Source organism: Carassius auratus, chromosome 21 (genome assembly GCF_003368295.1).
Source record: "Carassius auratus strain Wakin chromosome 21, ASM336829v1, whole genome shotgun sequence".
Lineage (NCBI taxonomy): Eukaryota > Metazoa > Chordata > Actinopteri > Cypriniformes > Cyprinidae > Carassius > Carassius auratus.
Window position 1 is genome coordinate 6,348,616 of NC_039263.1, and position 26,975 is coordinate 6,375,590.

The following is a 26,975-nucleotide window of genomic DNA, read 5'->3' on the forward strand; positions in this document are numbered from 1 at the left end:
TTGTGAACCACTTAAAGTTACAAATAATGGTGCTGGTGATAGTGATAATGTGGTCAATGTGGATCCACCAGCCGAACAGAAGGTGTACAGTTTTTGGAGAGAGTGGCTGAAAGTCTTATAGTAGCTCCTTTATGAAAATGGTTCTATGTACTGCATTCACTGTAAAGCCTGCGGGACGGAGTTTGCATTGTCTCTACACATTTCGTAATTGTTGTTTTAAGTTTTGCAGTTTGACATTACCGAGTATTGCAAAATCCAAACAAAACTCACCTACAGAGAATGCACACATACATGACGTGCACGGATTCTGTCTATTAAAATGCACAACAAAATATAATATATGAGGCCTTTTTATAATTTCAAATAGTTAACCAATATCACAAGAAGAGTGCTGCTTTTTCTTCCAAAAATCAACATGATTACAAATGTGATACTGATTTTATACATTTGTTCAATAATCAAAAAGTTAATATTAAGATACTTACGTTACTCATTATATTGCCTGTTTTTGCTCTATTTTGCAAACAAAAACAATTCCAAACACAGTCACAGCACTGTTTTGCATCTCTGATGAACATAAGGCTGTTTTGTTCCTGAAATAATCATTTGTTAAAATATTCAGTTCAATCGCAATATCTCACTTATTAACAGTGACTTGCTGCCACCCTCTGTCGGTTTTAATTTTTACATTTTAAGTTTCAAATCTTTCATATATCAGTATTCAATGTTTTATGTTAACAATATTAAAATATTATTTATGCATGCATGTGTAACTGAATGTAAAATGCATTTATGTCCTACATTACACAGTGTGTAAATGCATCTAAATGCCATTTCAGATGCAGCTTCTCTGTTTCCTCTGCATTGCAAAGATGAATTTTGTTGATTGATACTTTAATTTGCTTTATAACAGCCTAAATATCTTATTATAATTGACTGATTAAATATAAGAATTTGACTCATACAGTATGACTTTTAGAAAAAATGGCTTTATGGTAAAGATGACCATCCAAGGTAAAAACGAGATATCACCACAGTAAACCTCAAAACTAAAATGATTGTTATCGATAAAATTCAAGAAACTATCGATATATATTTTTTTTGTCAATATCACACATCCCTAGCTCCCTAAAATTTAAAGAAGAGCATAACTTCAAGTTGTTTACAAAAGAAATCTGTCAGTGTTCTTTTTTTTTTCAGTCCTTTCTTTTTCTATCAGAAGTTAGCAGAATTGATTGACAGCTAATATTAACCAATCTGAAAACTGCATTAAATTTAAGAATGTAAGGATAAAATCTGTTAATATATAATTTGTAGTTGTGATGCTGCAAAATTTTTGCTGGTGCTTCTAACTTTATGTTGGGATCACCAGTGCTACCAAGTAAAAATTTTAATTTTGATCCCTGATAATTAATATTTATTAAAACAAATGATTATTATTTAGACAAAATCGTATTTTGAAATAATTGAGATATTAGTCTAATGCATTTAGCATTATGAACTAAAAGATACATTTATAACATTTATTAATCTTGATGTCGTGTAACTGTATACTAATATTTATATATATTAATACTTGATGTTAATTTATATGTATACTAATTAGCGATGCACCGAATCCAGGATTCGGATTCGGCCGAATACTGGGCTTTTTGACGGGGTTCGGTTTCGGCCGAACCTTAGGTTTTTTTTTTCACCGAACCGAACCCTAGGCTTGCGCTATGATGGTCGACGTCACGCAGCCGTTGATTGCATGAAGGTGTTTACATGAGGAGGAACAAGGCCCGACAGTTCACTCTAAACTAAACTGTTCAGGAATCTTGAGCGGATGGAATGATTTATACCGTAGCAATACAGAGCCAGCCAGTCACATCGGGTGCTTACGTGAAGAGAAGCAGTTTTTTCGGTGAGCCTTTGATTCCTCTTAAGCCCCTTTCACACTGCCATTCCGGCAAATACACAGGTAAAGTGTTCCTGCAATTGTTCCCGGGTCGCTAGATTTTGCACTTTCACACTGCCAGTGATGACCCGGTATATGTGCGTGCTTTCACACACAACCCTTGAAGATACCGCAACGACACGTGACATCAGCACGTGACGTGTAATGTACGAGTCGAAAACGCAAGGCACGTTATACTTTCACTGAAGCAAGCAAACGATCTCTGCGTCAGTGCGGAAAGTGAGGAACTAACTGATCTCTGCTTCATTACAGTTTGCACATATGTTTTCATCGCGAACGTTGATCTTCCTTCAAAACAGCCGGTAAAAGAGTCGTGCGTCATCACTTCGACACGGAATTAGATCTGGCTTTTGTTCACACAGCGCTCATCCCGGGTCAAACCCCGCAATGTTACTAGGTCCCCGACCTGGGTTCAGTGCAGTAATCAATCCCGGGACGTGGTTGCTTTCACACAGAAGGCGACTCGGCAATGTTCCGGAAATATTGCGGGTCCGACGTGCAGTGTGAAAGGGGCTTTAGAGAGGATCCTCTTCAGTGGTGGAAGACAAACCAGCAGCGATTTCCACTGCTGGCAAAAATGGCAAAAGTCTACCTCTGTGCCCAGTGAAAGACTTTTCAGTACTGCTGGTGACATTAGTTCCCACCCTTGCAACCGGCTGTCACCTGTTAATGCAGAGCGCCTTTTTTTTATTTTTATGAAACTCTCATTTCATGTGAAATATTAGAGGGTTTAACGTTAATTTAATTATGATGCAGGAGATGTGTGTGATCTTCCGTAATATTTTTCGTAATATTTGGCTATTGTTCTAATCGTAGCCTACTGTTATAAACAAAAACTAAATAGCCTACTATCCATGTTTATTGAGTTAATGGTCAATTACATTAATTTCAGTTAAGTCACCAAACATATTCTGATTTTTAAAAAGAAAAGAAAAACAATTTTCTTTGCTGCACTTTTATTGAAAGGTTTTGGTTGTTTACTTGGGTAAGCATAAGCTTGGTAATTGTCAAAAAAGTTTTTCTCACTTGTAAACAGTGGATTCGGTATTCGGCCGAACCCCAAAAATCTGGATTCGGTGCATCCGTAATATATATATATTTTATTTTTTACATGATATGGGATCAAAACAATGAACAAATGTTGTGTTTGTGGACTAAACAGACGCGGATCAGTAGCGGACTGCAAACACGTCCTGTGTGAAAGCACAATGAGTCCGTGCTGCGGACTGCATATGCACTGCAGGCAGATTTATGCATATATCCATTTTACGCAAGTGCTTTCGGGCTAAACTTGTCGCCAAAGGCGGCTACAAGAGCAATTTGCTCCAGCACCGCAAGCACGTCTTGGAATATCAACCAGCAGAAAATACATTGTACACCTGATTATGCATGGAAGAAAAATATAACGTCATAAACCGGAAAACTGGTATAATTAAAAAAAAAAAAAAACGGTATATACATTTTTGGTAACCGGCCAGCACTAGGATGGGTATCGAAAACCGCTTCCATTTTAGAACCGGTTCCAAATTTCCAAGAACTGGGTATTCGATAATTATAATAATAATAATTAATTAATAATAAATCATTACATTTATATAGCGCTTTTCTAGACATTCAAATCGCTTACATAGTCAGGGGGTATCTCCTCATCCACCACCAGTGGATAAGATGCGTGCATTTAGATTCTGCTTAACGATTCCTGCATTTGCTTTTCAATTTGCTTAAAAACTGACTTCTTTCATATTTGTCGACCAATATACAGAAAACTACATAAGTATATCATAATAAACACAGCCGTTATGTCTTGTCTCTAACAGATGAGAAAGAAAACACAGTATTACAGTACAGTATTTTTGCTGAAAGAGACAACAGCCTAATAAACGTGCTGCCTGTGATTAATGTTAATCAAAGAACAAAAGAAATTCATTCAATGATCTTGAATGAATAAATTTAATAACTTTAATTGATTCATCTTTTTTTAATTTGTAAAAAGAAAACTAGGCAGTGTTTTTTAACTTTTAATCACAGTTTCTGTACCTGAAAATTTGTTTAGTTGTATTTATAATATTGCTAATTGATTTGTTTGTACCTATCTTATTACTTATCCTATTCTTATATAAATCTAGTTGTTTTTGCTATGGTATTTTTTTTAAAGCTCAGGCAAATTTCCTCTTGCAGTGTTTTGTAGGCTACTGATTTTTGCTCATGTTATTCAGCTGCAACAGAATGCTTTGTAAAAAAAAGACAGAATACATGTTTGACATCTAAATGTTTGACCATTTTTTTATTTTGGATATTTTATCTTGGAATTGAAACTAGGAATCGATAAGAATCGGAATTGATAAGCAGATAATTTATTTAAGCAGATAAAATAACTGCTGATAGTGAGCTATGACGTCAGATCGCTCTTTCAATCGGAAAAAAATATCTCCTAATGACCTTTAATAGTCAATCATATTTACTGTACAAACCTTGTCAGTGAACTATGAGGGCAAAAAAATAAAATAAAAAATAAAATAAATAATCGTTCATTAATTGTAATCGAGGTAAAATGTTCCATTAATCGAGATTTTGATTTTAGGCCATAATCGTCCAGCCCTAGTGTAGCTGTGGATTCGCTCTCTCTAATTTGTAGAAGGGTAGTGGTCACCTTACTGCCAAAGGAAGTGATTTGCAGGAAATTAAGAATTGGCGACCTGTAAGTTTACTTTGTACAGATTTAAAGTTTTTTTTCTAAGACCTCAGCTAATAGATTAAAAGATGTGATGGGGCAAGTGGTTCATTCTGACCAGACCTATTGTATACCCGGAAGGTCAATTATGGATAACATTAGTCTTATCAGAGATATTTTGGACATCTCTGGCTATCTTAGTCTTGATATAGGCTTTATTTCAACTGATCAAGAAAAAGCCTTTGATCAAAAAGAGCATCAATATGTTTGGAATACACTTGATGCATTTGGCTTTGGCTCAAATTTTAGTGGAATAATTAAGGTATTGGATGTACAAAGACATTGAGAGCGTACTGAAGATCAATGGTGGTTTGTGTAATGAAGCATCAACAGAGTGAGAATCCATCTACAGCTTAATTCCAAAACATAGTAAACAGGCAAGGTCAAACACCAGCAAACACAACAGAGAAGGCAATCCAAATCATAGTCAAGAGAATGCAAGGGTCAGGGCAGGTAGAAAACAATCAATAAACAAGAGACAGTCCAAGTTAATACAAAGATAGATCAGGCACGGAAGGAAAACACTCAGAAATGTACACCGGGGCAATACAAGACTTCACAATGAGGAAGGATCTGGGAGCTTATATAGTCACCTAATTGGTATCAGGTGTAGGAGTAATCTCTCGTCTCGTTCGTGACAGAGCCCCCTCGCTGTGAGCGGCTCCTGACGTGTGGAGGCAGATGACGCCGGGGTCTTCTGCATGGTCGAGGGGCCGGTTTATACAGATGCATCCTATGAAACTCAGTAGTGAGTGTGGGGTCGAGGATGTCCTTAGCATTGACCCAGGAACGCTCCTCCCTCCCATTCAGCGAGATATTCAAGGATGCCACCCCGACATCTGGAATCGAGTAGTACTCGAATCTAATATATTTCCTCGCCATCAACCATGATTGGAGGGGGACCGTCATCACTGGTCTGCTCTTCTGGCTCTGCTCTCGGACCACCGGTGGGTTTGAGAAGAGACACACGAAAAGTGGGAGAGATGCGATAGTTGGTGGGTAATGCCAAATGATAAGAGACTGGTGTTACTTGTTTAATAATTTGGAAGGGACCCACATACCTGGGACTGAGTTTTCTACATGGAAGGTGGAGATCTCTGGTAGACAGCCAGATCCATTGCCCTGAAGTGTATTCTGGACTAGGATGACGGTGACGATCAGATTGAGACTTTTGCCTTCTCACAGCATGCAGTAAGTGTGTGTGAGCTTGGTTCCATATGTTTTCACTCCTTTGGAGCCAGTCATTGACAGCGGGAACCTCAGTAGGTTCTCCTGACCATGGGAATAATGGTGGTTGGAAGCCCAATATGCATTTAAACGGGGTGAGTCCAGTCGAGGGTTTCTGTAGGGAATTTTGCTCATATTCTGCCCACATAAGGTATCGGCTCCACTTAGACTGGTTCTGTTGACAGTAGGACTTGAAGAATCGTGTAATCTCTTGATTCAGTCTTTCTGTTTGACCATTGGATTGTGGGTGATATCCAGATTTGATGTCATCAGGAAGACCATAGAAGCAAAACACAGAGTTACATAGAGCCTCAGCCGTTCCCAGAGCTGTGGGTAGTTTGGGGAGGGGAATTAAACAGCATGCCTTGGAGAAACAATCTACCACAGTGATTATGGTGGTGTTGTTATTGGACTTGGGGAGGTCGGTGATAAAGTCAATGGCCAGATGAGACCATGGTCTTTGAGGAACTGGTAAGGGGAGCAGTAGACCAGCTGGTAATTGTCTGGGAGTCTTACTTATATTGCAGGAAATGTAACTATGGATGTAGTCAGTGGTTTGTTCACCAGAATTTGTTTTGAAGGAGATGGAGGGTAGCAGTGATCCCAGGATGTCCAGAACTAAGCCCTGAATGAACCTGTTGCATGACCTTCTCTCTGAGTGCCTGAGGAACAAAGACCCTGTCAGGAGGGCATTCGGGCGGTGTGGGTTCTTGTGAATTAGCTTGTTCAAGTTCAGTCATAATGTCCCATCGAACGGGAGCCACAATTAATGTTTCTGGAAGATGACTCTCCTCTGTGTTACCTGAGCCCAAAACATCATGTTGACATGACAGAGCATCGGCTTTGGTGTTCTTGGAACCAGGTCGATAGGTGACAGAGAAGTCAAAGCATGTGAAGAACAATACCCATTGTGCCAACCTGGGGTTCAATCTCTTAGCGTTTTTTAGATATTCTAAGTTTTTGTGGTCAGTGAAGACGACAAAGGGATACTCTGCTCCCTCCAGCCAATGTCGCCACTCCTCCATCGGTGCTTTCATGGCCAAGAATTCCCTGTTGCCGACATCGTATTTTTGATCTCATGATTAGGATGTTAAAGGATGGGAGCAGAAGTGAAATGTGATTAGAGTTTCTTGAAGGCCTCTAATGCTGACGTGGACCAGATGAGATGAGCAGAGTGTCTCTTGGTCATGGAGGTAAGAGGGGTGGCTACGGAACTGAAGTTTCTGATGAAACGGCGGTAAAAATGTGCAAATCCTAGGAAGTGTTTTAGTTCCTTTAATGGCGGTGGTTGTGGCCAATCAAGAACGGCTCCGACCTTCTTCTCATCTATCGCCACTCCCTCCTGACTGATAATGTACCCCAGGAATGATGTACTGGTTTGATGAAATTCACACTTCTCGATTTTGGCATATAATGTGTGGTCGATTAATCTCTGTAACACTGACCTCACGTGTTGTACGTGTTCTCCATATGTGTGAGAGTAGACAAGAATGTCATTGATGTACACGATTACCCAGTGATCCAGCATGTCCTGAAAAACGTCATTGATAAGGACTGAAACACAGAAGGACTTTTAGCAAGGCCGAAGGGCATAACAGAATATTCATAGAACCCAGTACCGGTAGAGAAAGCTGTTTTCCATTCATCACCGTCCTTGATGCGGATGAGATTGTATGCATTACGAAGATCTAGCTTGGAGAAGTAATTGGCCTTGTGAAGTTGTTCTAAGGATGCCGGTACTAGGGGTATTGGATAGGGCTGGGATAAACGATTGTTTTTTAAACGATTAATCTAACGATTAATTTTTTCAGACCGATTCGATTTCGATTATCTCCCCATTAATTGACTACTAACAATTTAAACATGTTGATTTACATATCTGAATGAAAAAAAAAAAAATGAATTCCTTAACATTGCAATATGTTTATTGCTCTTAAAATTACAATATAAAAGACTGACTAAGAATGCATTACTTTGCACTTGTATAGAGATAGCATTCAATAAAACCTTGAAGCCTTGAAAACACATAGCTTACTGAAACAAGCTTACTGAACACATAGGGCCTAGCTTACTGAAAAAAAGTTCTTCTTTCAGATGAAAATAACAACAACTTGATGTCTAGCATTCAATAAAAAGGTCACCCAAAATACTTGTTTAGAGCAATTGAAACGAATACAGTAACCAATGTAAACTTGAGGGCTTTAAGCTAATACAGAGAGTGCTTTTCCAAAAAAATTAATAAATAAAAATAAACAGTGGGAGCCAGCAACCTGTCATAGAGAAAAAAAAAAAAATCTCTGAATGCTCCACGTGAAACTTTGGCGTTCTGCCCTTTTTCTATCGTGTCTAATGATTTTGGTTAATATGCACGAGGGAGAGAGAGAGAGAGAGAGAGAGAGAGAGAGAGAGAGAGAGAGAGAGAGAGAGAGAGAGAGAGCGCGAGCGAGCAAGACAGCGCTCGTGTAGTTTGAAGACTGTGAGTGTGCGCGCGCAGCCGGGGCTCTCTCTCGTACGTGCCCTGTCAGGCACAGCGATCAAATAAGGCTTTGACAGCAGCCAAAAATAAAAAATAAAAAAGATCAATGCAGAAAAACCCCTGGATTGGTTATATAACGGTGGACAGAATGTTGATCCGGCCATCGCGTATATTCAGCACACATAAGGTAAACTTTTTGCAAAGTTTTTTAGATAAATTTTTTTTGCGTCGACGTCATCGATGACCTCGACGCGTTGTCCCAGCCCTAGTATTGGATAATGGAATTTAATAGTAATGTCATTAAGGCCCCAGTAATCAATACAAGGATGAAGGCCTCCATTTTTCTTCTTGATGAAAAAGAAACCTGCTGATGCAGGTGAGGTCGATGGTCTAATGAACCCCTTGGAACGCTCCTCGTCAATATATTTTCTCATTGCGTCAGACTCTAGTTGAGATAACGGGAAAATCTGGTAGTAGATCAATGGAACAGTCGTTAGCCCGGTGAGGAGGTAGCTCCGAAGCCTTGACCTTACTGAAGGCCTCTATGAGATCGGTGTATTCTGAGGGAAGTGTGGTTGTTTGCTCCGATGACTCCTTGAGCTTGATGGCTTGAATTGTGACTGCTGGCTTGTCGTTCAGACATCTGGCCTGACATGAGGGATCCCACTGACTGATCTGATCCTCCTTCCAGGAAATGAGTGGATTGTAGGGGTGTAACGATTCACTCGTTTTCTCGATGCATTGATTACAAACCCTGTCGATTCATATGCATCGATCTTGAAAAATGATTTTTGAATCGTGAATCGCCAATCTTGGACAGTAATCGATTCAAAATGCTAAGAATCGAATGAATCGCGAATTCTATAGCGATTCAATGCTTTAAAAATGTATACACATTAAATTACTACACGCACGAATTAATGGAGACCTTGAAGAGTGTTCGTGAATCGTGCCTCTTATCTGTCCTTCACGTGCTCCACTGTTTACCGCCTGAGAGACTGTCACAGGATTGCGCTCGCTCTCCGTTCATCTCTGACGCAGCTGATGTGTGATCTATAGGTGTAAGAAAGGCCACGCAAATAACTGAACAATCACTTATGCGCAACTCCAGCGCTGACAGATGCGCTTAAACACAACCAGCGTGCATGCAGTAATCTGTGAGCAGCACTCAGTTATGGGTAGAACTGCGCGAGAAAGAAAGCGAAGGCAGTACGTGGGGCTGTGCAGATGCTAGTATTCATGCCATTTTTGGACGTAATATAGTTATATTGTGTGCGTTAATGACATAAAGTAAGTTTCTATTCTCACTTCCTATTTAATCATTTACTGTAGACTATCGCGTTTGGGTGCTATATTGTGATTATGGCCAGTGTCTAGATGACGAAATGCTAGATTCATTTAATATTTCCCTGTTAACTATTACAAACACAGTGTATATTATGTTTGGATAGATATTTAATAAGATATTTCTGCTATACTGTGTATTGTACAGCTAGATACTTTGAGTTTCAAATCTTTGGCTTTTAAGTTTCACCAGTAATAGTCGTTATAATTGGTGACGCACTTTTTATTTAGTCACGTTTCTGTACATGTGACTGTGTTTAATGTCAATCATTATTTCTGTGACGATGCTTGTAATTACACACATTACAGTTTAATTACTGTTTAGTTATTGAATGTATGTATATGGATACTACATTTATATGTTATTTATTTTTTGTTATTTCTTTAATTCCAGAACCACACATACACAGAGACGGATATGTTATAAAGCCAACTGCTAGATTGTTTGCCCATGCCTACTCAACTGTTCATTAAATAACCTAAATTCAGCAATTGGTCTGGTTCCTGTGTCCTGACCGGCACCCGAGAGTGATCACCACACAAATAAATCTCGGCGATATATCTCAATATACAGTCCTTCTAAGTCTCATTAATATTGGCCCTTCGAGCCGGATGTGTGTCATTTCTCTCTAGAAGATGGATGATAGAGCCTCAACCAGACCTAAACGCCGGACCCACCCCCCACTTCATTATGATGAGTACGAAATGGGTTTTGTGCTGCCACAAAGACAGTTATCTGAATCAAGAATGAGTAGGCATGGGCAAGAAGAGGAGTTGTGTGCACAAGAAAAGGGAGCTGCCAGTATGACCCCCCCCCTCCTTCAGCCGTCGTCAGTCACTAAGGGATGCTGACTGTACAGAGGAACAGCACATTGCAGCGGGACAGTACAGCCAAAGACCAGTTTCTGAATACCAGTTAGCCCATCAGTACACCAAGAAAGCACATGCTGATAGAAGTAGATTATCCACTCCAAGTAGTTGGTCCTCAGAACAGTACAATTCACCTCCAGCCTCCCAGAAAGACTTTCTGCAAAGTAGAGATAAGCACCTGAACGCTGCATTAGCTGAAATCAGAGAGACCAGATCTGAGTTAAGATTACTAGCAAAAAAAAGTGCGCAGCCTGAAGCAGATTCCTCAACCAGCTACAGGGAGCTCTCAGTCGAATGCATTGGATCCAAGTAAATCTGATCAATTACCCACACTCCTGTTAGAACATGGGTTTATGCCTCCGCCCAGTGAGGAGCAGATCGCTAAGGTACAGTTTAATGAGTGCGATGAGGCGGACTGGCCTGATCCCCCTCCATGGCCAGAGACAGGAGACCCACAACCTCAGTCTGCCAGTAGTGAGCCCATTGTCGACTTTCTGGAGAAGATGATGAGTGAGCTTCAAGTTCTAAAACAAGCAGCTGTTAGTAAGAGTAAGCCTCTTGTTGCACAGACACCAAGCCCTCATATCGTTAAACATGATCCGCTGACAGCAAAGACAAGCAGGATGTTTCAAGGTCATTGGAGTCAACAACAAGGCATCCATCCTCAGCCACCTATTCGAGCCAGTCCAGCCTATAACTCAGAAGAGTACAGGACTTACCTTCAAGGTGAGCCTGCAGTGATCTCAGAGCCATATCTGCCAATGAGGGCCCACAAAAGAACTGTAATCGATCCTCAAAATCAGATTCCTCTACATTCTGAGCCGATATACCGAGGTCCGATGCCGTCGATTCCCTACTTCAGTCACAGAGACTCCAGTGAGTTTGCTAGGATGAAAATAGCTTTAGAAAATCTATTACCCCCCGATGGGACAGAGCTTTTTAAATACCAAATCCTGGTGGATCACTTGAAGTTGAAAGAGGCAAGGCTGATAGCAGATTCATATCTGAATTCACCCAGACCGTACACTGATACCATGGCAGCTCTTAATCTAAAGTTTGGCCAACCTCATCAGATGGCTCTGAATAAGATAGCCAGTGTTATGGACTCGCCTGATATTCTGCGCGGTGATCAAGCTGCCTTCGAGAAGTTCGCCCTACAGGTCCAAGCACTTGTGGGCATGCTTAAATCCCTTGGTTCCCCAGGAGAGATAGAGCTACAGTGTGGATCCCACGTAGCACGCTTGGTGAGCAAGTTGCCGACAGAGATGAGAGCTGAATTCAGGCGCAGCAAGTTTCATTATCCAGGAACAACCTACACTCTCATTGATCTCTCTGATTGGTTGCAATATGAGTCGTGGTGCCAAGAATATGATGGTTCATCAACAGTGAAGATCACTAAGGAGAAACAATGGCCTAGACAGGAGCCTCGGCAGAAGAGGTGGACCACTACTGTGCTACATGGATCTAGAGAGGCAATGGAGAGAGAAGTTTCACCCGCACAGCTGAATCCATCTACTAGGAACAGAGCTGCACCCTACTGTCCATTCTGTAACAATACAACCGAGGTTGTAAAACTGACCACAGACCAATTATCAGAATGGATCCGTACCAATCGAAGGTGCTGGCGATGTGCTAGAACTCACCAGGCAGCCCAGTGCAATCTGCGGAAATCTTCTAGCATTTGTCAAGGTAAACACCTACCAGTGCTGCACGAAGTTAATTCCAGAACACCTAAGAGTGTAGTCAAGTCGACTAAAGAGGAGAGCTGTCTAGTGAATACATCTTCTGAAGTGCTGTACGTAGACAAACCAGTAGATGGAAGTCATGTGCTATTAAAGGTTATTAGAGTACTACTCCACCATGGTAAGCGCACTCTGAACACCTATGCTATCCTGGACGATGGCTCGGAGAGGACTATGCTCTTACAAGCAGCAACACGCCACCTGGGCCTCCAAGGAGAGCCAGAACACCTGGCCTTGCGGACTATACGTCAAGATATTCAAGTTCTTCATGGGTCCAAGGTGTCATTCCGTGTTTCCCCAGCCGATAAGCCTCAGCACAGCTTTCTCATCTCTGATGCCTTCACTGCAGACCACCTTGGTCTGGCACTTCACTCTTACCCCATGAACAAATTACAGAAAAATTACAAGCACCTTGTGGGCCTCCCAATACAGGCATTCGAACAGGCACAGCCCTTGCTGCTAATTGGAGCTGATCACCCTCACTTGATTACTCCTGGTAAACCAGTAAGGGTAGGTCCCCCAGGGGGACCGGCTGCCCTGAAGACACGATTAGGGTGGACATTACAGGGTCCCACCCGACTTGTTGAGCAGTCCATTCGACCACAGCAGTGTTTATTGACCTCAACAAATCCCCTAATGGCAGAGCTTTTCAGGAACGTAGAGAAACTGTGGCAAGTGGACGTACTTCCTATTAAGAACGAGAAAGAGGTTACCAGGTCACGACAAGATCAAGAGGCCATTAACATGCTCGAATCAAAGACCACTCGTGTTAAAGTGGATGGAGTCTTACGTTATGTCACCCCATTGCTTAGGCACCAAGATATGCCTCCTTTCCAAGCCACAAAGGAAATGGTAATGCCCAGCCTCAGGAACACCGAACGGTGCCTCGCTAAAGACCCAGAACGAGCTAAGGCATACAACACTGAAATTCAGAAACTGACTCGGACCGGAGTAGTTAGGAAGCTGAACTACCATGAGATAACACAATCAGTTGAATCATGGTATATTCCACACCACATGGTGACCCACAACAATAAGAATCGCATAGTGTTCAACTGCTCTTACCAGTACCGAGGTCAGAACCTAAATCAGTGGCTGTTACCTGGACCCACTTTAGGACCCTCACTCCTAGGAGTACTGTTACGGTTTCGAGAGCTTAGTGTAGCCATAAGTGGTGATGTGAAAGCCATGTTTCACCAGGTCCGCCTGCTCCCTGAATATCGCCCCCTTCTGAGATTTGTCTGGAGAGACATGGAAAGAGACCAAATTCCATCTGTGTTTGAGTGGCAGGTTTTACCTTTTGGTACGACGTGTAGTCCGTGCTGTGCCACTTATGCCATGCAGCACCATGTAATCAGTCACAGCCAGCCAGGGGATGATGTGAGGTTTTCCATTGAGAAATGCTTCTACGTGGATAATTGTCTGCAAAGCCTCTCCTCACCTGACCTGGCCAGAACCCTGATAGATAAGCTATGGGAGACTCTAGCTTCAGGTGGATTTGAACTCAGGCAGTGGGCCAGCAATAAGCTGGATGTCATCAGTCACCTACCTGAAGAAGCTCGGTCAGACAATCTGGAACTCTGGCTCACTCATGACGGAAGAGACAATCCGTAATCAGGTCTTGGCCTCAGCTGGCACTGCTCAACAGATGTGCTGCAATACAAACATCGCCCTGTGAATTATGATGCTCCTACCATGCGGAATATCTACAAGGTATTAGCCAGCCAATACGACCCTCTTGGCTATATTCTGCCATACACCACCCATGCCAAAATATTAGTGAGACAGCTATGGAACAAACACAGAGACTGGGATGACCCCCAGCTGCCGCAGGATTTGCTGCAGGCCTGGAGGGATTGGGAAGGAGAGTTACAATTTCTGCCGAGGATCACGTTTCCCAGAGTATACGTACCTCCTGCCATGGATGAGAGAGGAATAACTCATGAGGTACATGTGTTCTCTGATGCCTCGGAACAATCCTATGGAGCTGTCGCTTACCTGAGGACAGTTAACTCTCAGGGTCAGCCTTATCTGTCCTTCATTGTAGCCCGTTCAAGAATTGCACTCAATTCCCAGACTGGAGCTCTGTGCTGCCCTCACAGGGGCCCAACTCAGTTGATTGTTAGAACGAGAGCTTACCCTGCCAATCAGCCGAACTACCCTCTGGACCGACTCAACTACGGTCTTGTCCTGGTTACACTCTGAGTCATGTCGATTTAAGGTTTTCGTTGGCACTCGAGTGGCAGAAATTCAGGAGCTCACTGATCGACTTTCATGGCGATATGTGGACTCAGTGAAAAACCCTGCAGATGACCTCACCAGAGGTAAGAAGCTAGAAGAACTAGCTGAGCCTAACCGATGGAGCCATGGGCCACCCTTTCTGCTTCAAAGCCCTGACAAGTGGCCTACCTCACCAACAACAGCAATAGACGAGTGTCACACAGAACTTCGCAAGTCTATATTCTGTGGAGTCACTACGACCATACCTGACAAGGAGCCTTACCTACCAGATGTAAATCAGTACACAACATGGAGGGAACTTTTAGAGGCGACCATACAGAAGCTTCAAGGGGCGGCAAGTAACAGTAGAGCTCTTAGCGCTGATGACTACAGTACAGCTGAGATTCTTATCCTAAGAAGTGCACAACAGGATAGTTTCAGAGAGGAGTTCAGCCTACTGCAAAAAGAGAAACCAGTTCAACAAAATAGCCATCTACTTATGCTGTCTCCAGAGCTGGACAAGACAGATAAACTCATTAAAGTTGGTGGCAGATTGAGACGATCTGAAGACTTAGACCCAGCTGCTGTGAATCCCATTATTTTGGATCAGCACCATCCCACCACTAAGCTTTTGATCCAAGACTACGATTCTCGACTCGGCCACCCCGGCCCTGAGAGAGTGTTTGCAGAGATTCGCCGCAAGTTTTGGATCTTACGAGGTCGAGAAGCAATTCGACGACATCAGCATACCTGCACAGATTGTAGATGATGGAAATCAAGCCCTCAAATTCCAAAGATGGCAGACTTACCTATAGCACGCTTACGCCTTTATAAGCCAGCATTTTACTCGACGGGGATGGACTGTTTCGGGCCCTTTGTAGTCAAGTTGGGCAGATGCACAGAAAAGAGGTGGGGAATCTTATTTAAATGCCTTATGACCAGATGTGTACATTTAGAGATCCTCACCAGTATGAATGCCGACTCCTTCTTAATGGCTTTGAGGAGGTTCATCGCCAGAAGAGGGACACCAGCTGAGTTGTTCTCCGACCAGGGAACAAATTTCCGAGGAGGAGAAAGAGAGATACGAGAGGCTCTAACAGAACTGTCCCCACAACTCCAACTCCAGCTTGCCAAACATAAAATACATTTTCACTTCAACCCACCTGGTGCACCCCACTTCGGTGGAACGTGGGAAAGGGAAATTCGCTCTGTGAAAACAGCACTTTACAGAGTAGTAGGAAGTCAAGCTGTCACGGAGGAAGTACTCCATACTGTTCTCCTGGAAGTAGAAGGCATGTTGAATGCTAAACCATTGGGATATGTATCCTCCAACCCTAAGGACCTTGATCCGGTGACTCCAAATCTTCTTTTGATGGGCCGGCGGGACAGATCTCTGCCCCAAGTAGTGTACCCCAAATCCGAACTCCTGAGCAGACGCCGATGGAGACATTCCCAAATTCTGGCTGATCAGTTCTGGTCTAGTTTCATTAAGAACTATCTCCCAAGTCTACAGTCCCGCCAGAAATGGTATTCCACATCTGCAGATATGATCCTAGGATCTGTAGTACTGATGATGGACCCTCAATTGCCGAGAGCACACTGGCCTATAGGACGTGTCACCAAACTTTACCCCAGTGCTGATGGACATGTAAGGACAGTGGACGTAAAGTTCAATGACAGAACCTACACTAGACCGGTAGCCAGACTGATTGTTCTATCAGAGGTTCAAAATGAAGATGAGAACTGTTCACAGGTGCTGAACTAAGTACTTATTTAGGAACAAATGTGCTCCACACATTTGGGGGTGGCTGTAAGAAAGGCCACGCAAATAACTGAACAATCACTTATGCGCAACTCCAGCGCCGACAGATGCGCTTAAACACAACCAGCGTGCATGCAGTAATCTGTGAGCAGCGCTCAGTTATGGGTAGAACTGCGCGAGAAAGAAAGCGAAGGCAGTACATGGGGCTGTGCAGATGCTAGTATTCATGCCATTCTTGGACATAATATAGTTATATTGTGTGCGTTAATGACATAAAGTAAGTTTCTATTCTCACTTCCTATTTAATCATTTACTGTAGACTATCGCGTTTGGGTGCTATATTGTGATTATGGCCAGTGTCTAGATGACGCAATGCTAGATTCATTTAATATTTCCCTGTTAACTATTACAAACACAGTGTATATTATGTTTGGATAGATATTTAATAAGATATTTCTGCTATATTGTGTATTGTACAGCTAGATACTTTGAGTTTCAAATCTTTGGCTTTTAAGTTTCACCAGTAATAGTCGTTATAATTGGTGACGCACTTTTTATTTAGTCACGTTTCTGTACATGTAACTGTGTTTAATGTCAATCATTATTTCTGTGACGATGCTTGTAATTACACACATTACAGTTTAATTTTTGTTATTTCTTTAATTCCAGAACCACACATACACAGAGACGGATATGTTATAAAGCCAACTGCTAGATTGTTTGCCCATGCCTACTCAACTATTCATTAAATAACCTAAATTCAGCAATTGGTCTGGTTCCTGTGTCCTGACCGGCACCCGAGAGTGATCACCACACAAATAAGTCTCGGCGACATATCTCAATATACAGTCCTTCTAAGTCTCATTAATAATAGGACTCGTGGCCAAGTAGTTTTACTTTTCTGTAGTTTGTCAATGGCTCTCTGCATCTTACCGACTGAGTTGCCGGAGCCGTCGACAGCTGTATTTATTGCATGGACGGGGCAGAAATGTAAGTGTCTAAATCATACGCACAGATCCATTGAATGATAAATGTTTTTAAACAATGCGGATGAACCGAATATACGAAGGAAACTTTTAAAATTAACCACAGCATTAACAACGAGCTTGAAATAAGATCGCAAGATTTATCTGATAATCAGATGCATGAAAGTAGCGTTTGTTTCATTAGCAAACAGACATCTGGCGCGTTTTCTCTCAGAATCATTCGCTGATGGAGAGGAAAAGTTAAATAGAGATGAAGACATTTTCACACTGAAAGAGAAGCGATCTCGGTCTCATAGACGTGCCAGGCTATATCTGCAGCTAAACTGAATAAAAGAAGAATGAACTAATGAAACAAACAAAAATAAAAAACTATAAAGTATATTTTCTACCTTATTCTGTGCAGAAAATTTTAATAATTGCTAATTAAATGTAGCCTAGTATATAAAACAATCATAAAATTGCCATTAGGAAAAAAATATTGATTACAAATGATTGATTATTGTCCAGCAGTGTATTTGATTTATTACAGCTAATTAAAAGTAATTAAAAAAGAAGATAATTCCTTGTAAAAAAAATATAATAATTATAATAATAATAATAATTATTATTTTTATTATATAGGCTACATACATAAAATTATTGTATTTGACATTTCTGTCACTTCTGAAATTATGGCTACGCCCCTGGTGTGACAAAATGTTAGCTTATACATAATACTCTTTAAGCTCTTTTTTAAAAACTTGGCTTACATACATTTTTACGTATGCCATGTCGCATCATTAAACTAGCATTTAACAATGGACAAAAGTTTTTTGTTTTTTTTAACCTATGTTTCTTTAACCATAAATGCTACTGTAATATGCCCCCAGACTAAGCATTTAAAGAATTTAGTAGAAGCATTTAAATAATCCCGCGAATGCACTTAAAGAATGCAGAATCGAATCGTTATAATTGAATCGAATCAAATTTAATTGTGAATCGAATCGTTCTAAATTAGCAAAAATCGTTCTTGAATCAAATCGAAAACCTATGAATCATAATCAATCGCATCGCTGCCTTGCCAAAGATTCACAGCCCTAGTGGATTGTGTTGTTTTAGCCAGGCAGTCCAAGAATGACCGGATCATGTGGTGACATGATGATGTAGAAGTGATTTTTCTCTTTATGGAAGGTCTCGGTCACCAACACCAACTCCACAGAGGTGTGTAAGACCCTTCCATCTCTAAGAGGTCATCCATCCAGCGCCTTCACTGCCAGCAGAGAATTACAAGGAATCAATGGAATATTATGTTGTCGGGCAAACTCATTTCTTGTTATGTCATGTCTTGGAATAATATGCCTGAATGCGTGAACTCACCGCAGAAGAAGTGTGAAGAGGTGGTGGTGTAGGACAGGAGGTGCCCCGCTTGTCCACAGTAAAGACAGAGACGTTGAGTGATGCACGTTCACGCTCCTCTGGTGATAGCTGAATATAACCCTGCTGCATGGGTTTTCTGCAAGTGTTTACAACCAGGTGGTTAGTTGGAGTTGCTTTGAAAGGGCGACAAGATCTAATAAGATTGACAATTTGAATCGCCAATTCAATGAATTGGTTCAACGATCTTCCCTAATTGGTGTCAGGTGTAGGAGTAATCAGGACCAGGTGTGTGGGTGTGTGTCAGTTTAGTCCAAATCAAGATCAGTACTGGTGGCGAGCGGTAAGAACTGCGGGAGTCTTGTTCATGACAGTTTGAGTGCCCCTTTTAAAACTGGGAGAGGTATAAGGCAGGATGTGCCCTTTGTGGAATGATGTATTCTTTGGCAATAGAACCAATGTTAAATTAAGTATTTGGGTGTGCATCTTGGAGATTAATCGGTCCAGCAAAAAATCTGGGAAGGGATTATAGAAAAAATGGGGGCCATCAATAAAAATATAAAAATGTACATATTATCAGGATCTGGAAAAAAATATATAATTAACAGGCCGAACGATATGGGCTATTGGGGAACCCGACATGTCCGGACATGTCATTGACATGTTTTATGCAGACTTTCCATAGGTGCAATTCAATTAAATTCAATTCACATTAATTGTCGCAACACATTTTCTACCATATATGTAGAACCTTTTATATTTATATTTACATCATATTAATGGTTTTTATACAGTATCATCCCCTAAGTAAACTTTCTAAATGTTTTATATTTCCATAAAGATCATGTAGTATAATTGACCATTATTTTTTATTGTACACCTCCCATCACACAATACAATTCTGCATGTGCTAACATTTTTAATAAATATTTGTTTTTAAGCGATCTGAATTATGACCACAAGAACTTTATCAAATGCATTTGCATTGTTATCAGTGTAATATCCATGCCAGTATACAAATTTGTGTTTTGATAAGTCATATAAACAAGCAGCACATAAACACTGCAGGCTAAAAGAGACGTATCCCATTTTAAAGAATATGACAGCATGTTACTGAAGCAAATTATTCATTTTAAACAAGTATTCAACATTTATTTAAATGTACAGGTTGTATGACCTGCCACTAGAGGGCACACTACCAAAACAATAACAATCGCTTGGTTTGATGACACTAAGGAAGAGTGTGGAATGATGGGATTTGTTGTCTTCTACCCAACCACTGACAGCCATCAATCAGACGGAAAGATAAATCATTGATTTAATTGATTACTGTTTAGTCAGATGATATGAAAACGATTACCACTTGTTGAACAAATATATACACTAGTGTACATTCAAACACAATAATTTGGCATACATAACAAATCCGAGTTCAACGTTTTGCGCGAGTAGATTACATACAAAGACAATGCAAAGACGCGATCAGACTATGGATCAGACGCGTCCTCGCGCGGGTCTAGAGACGCGATGCCCCGCGTTTGGCATGTATGCCCCATAATATTAATCAGTGGCGGCTCCTGCCATTTCTCTGGGGGGGATATGAAATTTTTTTCCAAAAAAGTTTTTTACTTCGATTTCAGTTTAATAAGAAATGATTGAAGTCACATAAATCACCGTTTACACAACTCACCAGGGGCGGACTGGCCATTGGGAGCACCGGGACATTTCCCGGTGGCCTGACGGTCATTCTGGCCCACCAGCTGCCGCTGTGCAGTCGATCAGGCTGACGTGCAATAGGCTGGTATGCAACTGCGAACTAATTGATGGTCTTATGAATCTACGAATCAGGCGATTGCGGAGTGCAAATGACACCACCACATGACCAAACATCTGCGAAGCTCTGCCTAATTGGCTATATCCAGAGGCAGGCTTTATCTTAGAAAATTGTGCATAAATGGAGCGTAAAAGCAAAGGAGGAGCAGAGACGGAACGTATAAAAAGGAGAAAAGTCCTGGCCGCAGACGCAGCAAGTTGCTGCAAAATCCCAGCCATGTTTGCCAGTAAGGGAGCAGGTCGGTCAGAATTACATTTATATTTACTAGGGATGGGACGGTTCACTGAAAAAAACAAACCGTTCAGTTCACCCCACACGGTTCGGCACGCACTGGGACCGCTGTTGAACTTAGAGTTTAAGAGTTAAGAGAAGAGTATAGCAGTCTGGTGGACACATGAATTGGGTGGTGGTGACTGCAGCAACAGAGGTGGCCTGGGGTGGTCAAATTCCCGGCCTGATTTACTGTCCCAGTCCGCCACTGCAACTCACTTATATGACACTGCTCATTTGTATTAAACTGCGTACTTATATCACATTCCTAACTTAGATTACACTGCTTACTTACATTACTCTCTTACATTACACTGCTCCCTACTATCCATATGCATCTTTGCTCTTTCGTGTTTTTCACCTTCTCCGAGAGATGATGCATTTCGGTGACACATGTAATTGTCCATGCGATGTCTGTCATGCTCTCGAAATGGAACATCTACTTCGCAGCCTGCTGGCCTTTTTCTCCACTCATACCAAGTCCTCGAAAATCCTCATTTATACGACTTCCCGCCCTTTGTAGATACTTGTTTGATGTTTAAATTTGGTCTTGGTGGTCCTAATTCTTTAATTGCCAATTTATCCTTATTGCTACAATGAATGAATGGTATTTCTTTCAATGACACGATATAATTAATCTGTGCTGAGGTAACGTTCGCCGTGATGTTGATCAAGTTCAGCTGACAAAGACATAGCTGTCCCGACTCTCTGGTTTTGTTTTTCTTTTCTTTTTCCACATTTGATAAAGATATTAAAGTATTTTTTTTCATTTCTCCTTGTTAAAATTAAAAATAGTTTTTAAATATTATTGAATGGCACTGTTCCCACCAGTCATTGTTAAGGTTACACTCTAAAAAATGCTGGGTTGAGGCGGCTGGATAGGACTTTGGGATGTTTTAACCCAAGTTTGGGTTGAAAATTGTTCTATGTTTTAACCCAGCGGGGCTGGGTTAAGAACACGGACATGAAGGAAAGCATGCACTTCACGTCAAGATCGTACGTCTCCAGTGCGAGCAGCCACCCTTTTCTCAGCGTGAAAGAAACGAGAAGCGAGTGAAAGACTAAGGTAGGTAAATATTCAAAATGTAAAGTTGTCGTTTATTGTTTACCCGGTTGTATGAAAGGGGAAAGAAAGAAGCTTAACGTTAATTAAAAAAAAAAGAAAAACGTCTTAATGTCATCATTTAACGTTACTGAACGGAAGAGGTCATTTTAATATAACGTCCGTTAATGTATTTTGTCATATTTACATAAGATTTTACATTATCTGTACTTTTTGAGGCGTTTATGGTCTATTTATGGTCTATTATAGACTATTATGGTCACTGTTACAATCATGTTAATTTGTCTTTTTTTTCGCGGTTAAACTGAATGTATGTTTGTCTCCTAAAGGAAACGGCATTGTGTAGTAAAGACTAGCATAATTATTTTGAGGCTGTTGAAGTGCTAACTGTTAAAAGTATATTTTACATGTAATATTTCAGACTTGTCGAGCTTGTGTCTTCATTGTCCTCGTGCCGAGAGTTAAAGACACAGAAGCAGTTTTTGTGAGGAGTCTCAGACTGTGAGGAGGAGGATGTGTTCTTCTGAAGAGAGGGACAGACGGGTTTAAGTAGAGTAAACTTCAGAATAACATAGTTATCTCTATCTTAACTAAGACTAAAATATTGTTAGTTTTTGTAGAATGTTTCTGTTGTCTCCTGTCAGTTTACTTCACATTTTGATGCAACAACAGTGTGTTTACGTGCTCATTTCATTAAAACCATTGATGTCTGTGTTTTTCATTGCAGAACTCAAACCAACTTTGGAGTTGTCTTGTCTGTTTTGGAGAGTCATCATTCTTGGTCTTCCCTCTTAAAGGTAAAGTTCACACAAAAAATAATTTACTTGCCCTCATGTCATTCCAAACCTATAAGACTTGAATATATTGAAATGAATATATTTTTAATTTTCTCATAATTTTGTTAATCCATTTATAGTTTAGATAATCAGTATTTTCAAGCTTCATAAATATAGAGTTATTGTAGAAGTAATTCATTCCGATATTTATATATGAATAAATCTTAAATTATATGATAGCAAACATGTATGTTGAAAATAAAATACCCAGACTAGCAATGGAGGACACAAATTAAGAGAATATTAAATATATTTATTTGTTTTCCAAAAATGAGCAGAGTTTGTATGAGTCTGGAAGAACATGAGGGAGAGTAAATTATGACCATTTTTATTTTTTGGTGAACTAACCGTTTGAAGACAGCCATCTACGTACATGAACATTTGTGAGGTATGTGAATGTCATGACTGTTTTAATGTTTCAGTAAAGAAGCTTTCAGAAAGCAATATTTTATTAAAAACAATATTACGTGCCCTCACACTAGTGCTGCCATTATAGCCTTCACGAGAGCTGTGGTGGACAGGAGACATTAAACAACCTCACAAAGTGTTGAAACTTTAACAACTGAACAAACTTATCAATCCACTCAGGATTACTACGGCTGTGTCCAAATTCAGGCTCTCCATCCTTCGGAGGACTCATTTGAAGGATGTTACGTCACAGAGCCGCGACGAAGGATATCCAAATTCGTAGGATCCTTCAAATGCGGCCCACAAATACGTCCTCCTTTTCCCCGAATTGGAAGGATGGGTGTGGTGGATCCTTTCCCGTCCTAGCTATCCCATAATTCTTTTCGGCAGGACGAAGCGAGCGGTAGCGGAGTGGGGGAGGAGTATTATTTTCGAGGTTTCGAAGTTTTTAAAAAATTGGCTTTTCAAAAATATATATTTTCAGTGGTTGTCTAGTTAGGCATTTTGTTTTAGAGTTAAGCAATTTTTTTTTTTTACATTTGTACGTGTATATGTAAAAAAAAAAAAAAAAAAACGTTTTCTTTCGTAAACTAGCTTCTTCCTTACTGCCTGTGTGAATATCCCCTTACACACAGCGTATTTGTTAGTGATTGAAGCTGTTTTTAACGCTTCTAAGGACGAACAAGCAGACAGAAGTGTTTATAAAGCTCCGGGGAGAGAATGATGTGCTCTTCACCCACGTCTTGCTTAGCGCTGTCACGGTTGCTAGGCGACAGGATATGAGCAACGGGTAAGGGAGGGAACTGAAAGAAGGGTAGGCTGTCCAAATTCACAAACACCGACTTGCGTTTTTTGCGGTCGTCGGAGGACCCCCTCCTCCCTCAACCGGGTAGTAAGGATCCTAAGGAGGATGCAGACCCTGAATTTGGACACAGCTTACAGTACAGGCAGGTGAGGTTTTTTTTTTTTTTTAAGGTTGGAGCTGAACTGTGCAGGACTGCGGCTCTCTAGGACCGAACTTGCCTACCCCTGCCATAAACTGATGCAGCAGGGGTTTAAAGGAGGACGCTGACCTGGATGATGTAGAAGATGTCACATGCTGTGCTGATGGGGCTTCTTCATGACTACATCAATTATGCTAAAGAGATCATGAAAGTTGACAGTGATGCATGATCTGTATTCATGGACTATGAAACAAACCGTAAGTGTATAATTTGTAAAAACAATGTTAAATGCTTTTTCTGTGTTGTTTAGTAGAAGAGTTTACACTGTCATTCATACACATGCTCACATTCTTTCACACACACACCCGTCTGTTAAATGTTATAATATTAATGTTGTGATTTATTTGTGTACTGTCATGCCAGAATAGTTGGTAAATAACCTAACTAATTGTAAATGTATTGTATAATAGTGTTTTCGTATATTTCTATACAATATATACAATTGAACATAGTCCAATTTGATCTTAAATTATATTCAACAATACAGCTGTTAATGCCATCCTTTTCTGCATTTCTTCTTACATGTTACTTTTTGACTTTTCTCTTGTTTTTAATAAATATTTTCCTTTTGATAATTATTATTTGTGTGTAAAAGTGATATTTAAAATGAACAATATTTGTAGGTTTAATGCCTAGCTCAATTTGGGTTCATTTTAACGTAGCAATGCATTGTTTCCCACATCGTTACAGTCAATTGGTGGAGGCACTTCGCGAGTTAATTCTCTGCCAGCAGGAGGCGATAAGCGGGAGAGGTAGGTTTCGATGGTAACGGCTGCAAAGCGGCACTGAGCTCAAAAACGTAACATGCGAAATGAATTTGAACATTTTCTAAATACAGTAGTTTTCCTTCTGAAATACAGTGATAAAAAACACCCGCTCTGGTTATTGAAACCCTGCAATGTAGTCATTTTAAACCATAAAAAAAGCAACCCAGCAGGCTGGGTTAAACATGATAACCCAGCGTTGGGTTCATCCCTTTTCGACCCAGCGCTGGGTGGCCAAAATAACCCAAATTTTTTAGAGTGTACGCACAATGATGAAGGCACATTAGGGCTAGCTCTCCTGGAACTTATTGAGATTGCATTGCAGTGCCTGCAGTTCGAAAAACACAAGCGAGATTGGCATTTCTTTCTAGATTTCTTTCTAGATTTGTTTGTCGCAAAGCTCTCTACATCTAGAAGATCTTTCTCTCCTCTTGTCCCAAACTCTTCTTGGGTCGTTTGGTTGGCCCGTACGCTTACGTTTACAGGAGCTGTTCATGTCGACAGAACCAGCAGCAGACGGTAAACTGTAATTATTCCATAAATAAGTAACACAATCCACCATAAAACGTGCAAGAAGAAGTAAATAAGGAACTGCTTGAAGCAAGCTAGTGGTTTGCTGGACGCTAGACACTACTTCCGCATTTGTGCACGACACTGTTGTCATGTGGTTTCTACATCAGTAAAGGCGGTAACAAAGGGTAACTAACGTCATTGACAGGCGACTGCACCTGACCGTGTCACTGTTTAGAATGGGAATTTTCTCATGATTTACACGTACTTGAAAATATTAGAGATATTGTTAGTAATGAGCTGGACAAAACATATAACACTAGCCTAGTGTTTTTTGGGATATTTTACTTCAAATATCTTACAGATTGTACCTTTAAGTATATTGAACTTAGAAAACACATTGTAGTAACAAACATGTTAAACAAGCAAAGTATATCATTTATCATACATTTTAATCATGTATTCAACACTCTGAATTAGACTTGTGCGGTATTCGGTACTGCGATATATCACGATAATGAATATGCACAATATTGTTATCAAGGGCACTTATAAATACAGCAAATAATTATATATTATAAATCATTCAGAATTTGGAATGCGTTTTAAGAATCCTATTCCCATCAACTGGTCAAAATGCACAACCAGCTGCTTAAAAGACCTGTGTGTGCTCTGATGTAAACAAGCACGTAAGAGAAGCACATGAGGGAACACATGAAACAGGAAACAGATGATTCTTCTGCACAATCTGACTTTGCTGCAGCCTGGAATTGAACTACTGGTTTTGTCTGGTCAGAGGAGAACCGGCCCCTCAACTGAGCCTGGTTTCTCCCAAGGTTTTTTTTCTCCATTCTGTCACCGATGGAGTTTCGGTTCCTTGCCGCTGTCGCCTCTGGCTTGTTTAGTTGGGGTCACTTCATCTACAGCGATAGCATTGACTTGATTGCAAATAAATGCACAGACACTATTTAAACTGAACAGAGATGACATCACTGAATTCAATGATGAATTTTAACTATCATTTTGCATTATTGACACACGGTTTTCCTAATGAATGTTGTTCAGTTGCTTTGACGCAATGTATTTTGTTTATAGCGGTATATAAATAAAGGTGACTTGACAAGAGAGACGCTCTGAATGAAAGCACATTCACTCTCTGACAGCAGATGGTGCTAAACTGCAGAAAATGCAGTCCTTACCCTGGAAACCGCATAAATCAGCTGCACTACTTTCTAAAACACAATTTTAAATAGCAAATCATATTTGTGTATTTGCTCTGATGTTCATCACAGTGCCAAATACTTAAGTATTAAGGCTATTTTAATCTGGACTACAACATCCCACAGATATTGTTTGAAAGTGTTTTGATTTTTTTATTGTTAATTCACACTGTACATCAGGGCTTCATTTTTAACATTAGTTAATTCATTGCTTGACATAAACTGCCAATGAAAAATTAATCTCAACATCCATTTATCTTAGGTATTCCAATATTTAATAACACATTGTAAAAATGTAAAGTTGCAACTGTATTTAATGAGCTGACATGAACTAAGACTTACATATTTTTTTTTTAAACAAAGATTAATAACTTCTGTAGCAAATGTAGCTATTG

General features: G+C 40.5%; 1 protein-coding gene across 1 annotated transcript in view; it reads right to left on the reverse strand.

The window, feature by feature from the left end:
- Positions 1–26,975, reverse strand: part of LOC113038304 (RAD50 homolog, double strand break repair protein) — a 94,599-nt gene that overhangs the window by 16,410 nt on the left and 51,214 nt on the right. The gene's annotated exons all lie outside the window — the stretch shown is intronic.